This window comes from Nuphar pumila, chromosome 6 (genome assembly GCF_984573655.1).
Source record: "Nuphar pumila chromosome 6, dmNupPumi1.hap1.1, whole genome shotgun sequence".
NCBI lineage: Eukaryota > Viridiplantae > Streptophyta > Magnoliopsida > Nymphaeales > Nymphaeaceae > Nuphar > Nuphar pumila.
In genome coordinates, this window is record NC_143254.1 from 130,875,303 (window position 1) to 130,878,792 (window position 3,490).

General features: G+C 38.8%; 1 pseudogene; it reads right to left on the reverse strand.

The window, feature by feature from the left end:
• Window positions 1-1,530: 1,530 nt before the first annotated feature.
• LOC149836246 (NDR1/HIN1-like protein 26 pseudogene) lies at window positions 1,531-2,424 on the reverse strand (annotated as a pseudogene).
• Between the last annotated feature and the right edge of the window lie 1,066 nt (window positions 2,425-3,490).

Here is a 3,490-nt window from a genome sequence, read left to right on the forward strand (position 1 = left end):
TGTATCTTATCACTAGTTTTCTCTTCTACTGCTATAGTCCTATGTCACAAAGATACAGGTACGACCCGACACGTGAGTCATATTCAATAGGCGAGTTCGAAACTTTTTCAAAAACAATATGATACAGTGACACGGGCTTTCTAATTTTTTTAATAAATAAAAACTTTTTTTGATATTTTAATAAATAAAAATGTACTTATTGAAGTATTATAAAAAAAACTGCTAAAATGATATTACAAAATGTCCATACATGTCAGAGTCGTATCATATAATGCCCTACTCGTGTGATCCTTGACATACCCTAAATGGCGTGTCATTGTGACATAGCTTGTCTTCTATGCGTATATTTCTTGACTCTAATTATACTTGGTTGAGTCAGATGACCATGACCTACTTTACAAGGCGACAATTGCTTTTTTTGCAGAATTCTTAAGACCTGAAAGTTGATACTCTTTTCATCTTTTCACATGTATAATACAAACGGTTTTGTCTTCACATGTCAAACTAGGATCTTCTCTAACCCTTTTTGGTGGTGTCTTTAGTTATAAAGCTCCATTTGCGTATTAGCTTAACTTACTAACTAATTCATGTTTTTATAAATTTCTTAACTTCAAAGATATGGTACGTCTGGCACCTAATCAAGAATTTGAAAAAAAAAAGCAACCAAATTCATGATCTCAGATGTTTCTAAAATAGAGACCTCAAAAGTTTTGGAATACATGAAATTGGTTGTCTTTCACGTGGTGTCCAAACATGGGCCTTATTTTTTATTTATTCTCAGGATCAAGATTCACAGTAGCATCAACTAAAGGCCAAAAGCCCTTTTCTAAACTTGATTGGCTCCGAGATTACGATCCGGGAGAAGAGAGCATTTGACAGGAAGATTCTGAAATTGCAGGGACTTGGTTCAATTAAGCTACTGAGTATTGGAAACAAGCCATGGTGTTAATTACTCCATATATTGAAATTACTGATGCTCATAATCTTTTGTAAAAGTCAAACCCCCTCAGATCCTTGGAACAAAGATTTGCATCCCTTTCTTTCACAGAAACTTGAGTATTTTGAAAATGTTATGAATCAACTCCCATCATGGACATGAATCTATAGTACCCAAATGAATCCAATAGATGAATTCAATTTGTTCAAGTTGTTTTCATGCATTTGGTGGTCTCTATTGAGTGGGGTTACACCATTCTGATATTTTTCTACTAGTTGGTCTCATTTTGTGGTTAATAGAGCTAAGCATTACATGAGAAGCCGTGGTGTTCCCACTAGTAGCCCAATAATTAAAAGCAAAGGTGATAGAAATTAACGGATTCCCTGCTAACAAAGTAAAAGCAAGCAGCTGCACTGCGTCATTCCAAGAGCTTTTGTTTACTTGGACAGAATCTCATCATCACAAAGATCAAAAGTAGCATGTAGCCCCCCTCTCCTCATCCCCCTGTCCCCCTTTGAAATCCACTCTGTTCACCAACTTTACACTGTCTCTCTAAAGATTAAGATGCTTAATTTCATGTTTATTTCATTATAATACAATCAAAATGTACAAGCACAAGTAGACATCTAGTCAACAAGAACACTTTGTTTTTTTTTTTATCTTTTTCTTCCCTTTTTTGTTTTTGTTTATTCACTCCCTAGCTAGAAGTCTATTCTTTCTACAAAGCTTACAATCGAAAGCCAAATTCAAAACCAACATTAGTACCAAGTACCAACATTAACAATAACTACAAGCCAACCCTCCATACTCAAACTGCTGAATGACACCGTGAACCAGGCATCAAACTAACAGGAGGCCCACCAACAGCACTAAATTTGTTGTAAGCCATGAATGCATCACACTGCACCTCCAGATTAGAGTGACTAGAAGCCCAGCTCAATACTTTCCACCTTACTTTGCCTGCCAACTTCACACTCAACAGGAATTTCCCGGCCGACTGATCGACGGCCATGTCGTAACCGAAAGAAGGTGACACGGGAACCGAGTTCCCTGCCAACCATGAAGACAAAACATTGACATCATCATGGCCTTGGTAGAAAGGAGTGAAGGAGGACTGCATGGTGATCTGCTGTCCCTTGTAGGCAACATAAGCTTCAAGCTTGTCATAGTATATACCAACTCTTTGGTTTGGATTCTTGGACACCAAAGTGACCTGCATGGCTGAGGTGAGAAGGTGCTGACTTGTGAGATTCATCTGATAGATGGCAGCCTCCAGTAGAGAGAACCTTGGCTTAGAAGGATGAAGTGTGTACCATATGAGAACAATGATCATGACTAGGGAGAAAATCAAGGAGAAGAAGAAAGAGAATTTCTTGAACAGTTTCCTATGGTTAATTTGTTTGCCAGAGCAAGGTTTTGGAGATGTTGTGAAATAGTCTGACATGGGTTGTGGGAAAGGGAGAGGTGGAAGAAGAAGGAAAGATGGAGAAAACAATACAGCCAATGCAGTGAGGAAGATGAGGGGGAATGGGTTTATAATAAAAAAGTAGTTCATGGCAAAGCAGTGATTATTTTGGCCTTTTTGACCGGCAGTTCCTGTTTGGTTTGGTGAAAACAAAGTTGGGAATTTAATTACTATAATTGTTTCTAGTCCATGAGATCCTGGTGGAGTTCAGGGTTTTAGGTAATACTGATTGAGATTATTCTAGTAGATACTGGGATCTCTGGTTATGGGACAAACCGGGGGACGCTTTTAGAATAATTGAGAAGAAAGCGAAGCACTAATTGAATGCTTTTTCTAGATTGGAGAGGTAGATGCAAGTGGGTACACCAGAAGAATAATACCATCAAGATTCACAATAAGGTCATGGATTGCGGCACCACATTCTGGACGCTCAAACATGAAGGGCCATTGACATGCCACGTGGAAGATCGAACGGTTCATGATGAGCCATGATAAAATCACCAAAGCAATTTCATTGTTGCTGGAGACCCACTGCATGGCACATTCAAATAGGGAGGCCCATCAATGCATGACTGTATGTTTTCATGTTTTTTTCTTCTTTTTTTGGGATAGCCAAGCTATGACTCATGAAAGTAGATTCAGTAATCGGGGGGAGTACCTTTTAAGGTACTCGGCTATCCAAAATGCGACACATGTCTCCCTATCTGCGTTCTTCATTTTTTTTAATTAATGTCTTTTTTCGACAAAAATCGATGCCGGTGAGTTTTCATTCCCTTGCAATCAGGAAAATCGCTTGACAATTCAGTGACGGCACTATAAGAAAAAGTTTAGTGACTTTTAATCAAAGTCCCCAAAAAATGCTGAACCGTTCAGTGAATTTTGTAAAAGCCACCATTAAAAAAAATGCAAAAAGGGGTGATGGAAGGAAGAGCAGGTCCAGTGTTTCGAAGCAGGTTATATGTTTCCCCCCTCGAAGACGGTCATTAGCTACATCGCGTGTTTTGGGTCCCAATGAGCGCCATATATGTAAGCATGTGCGGTTCGTATTCTCATGTTTGTCAGCATCAGTTAGCGTCGAAGTCAGGTGC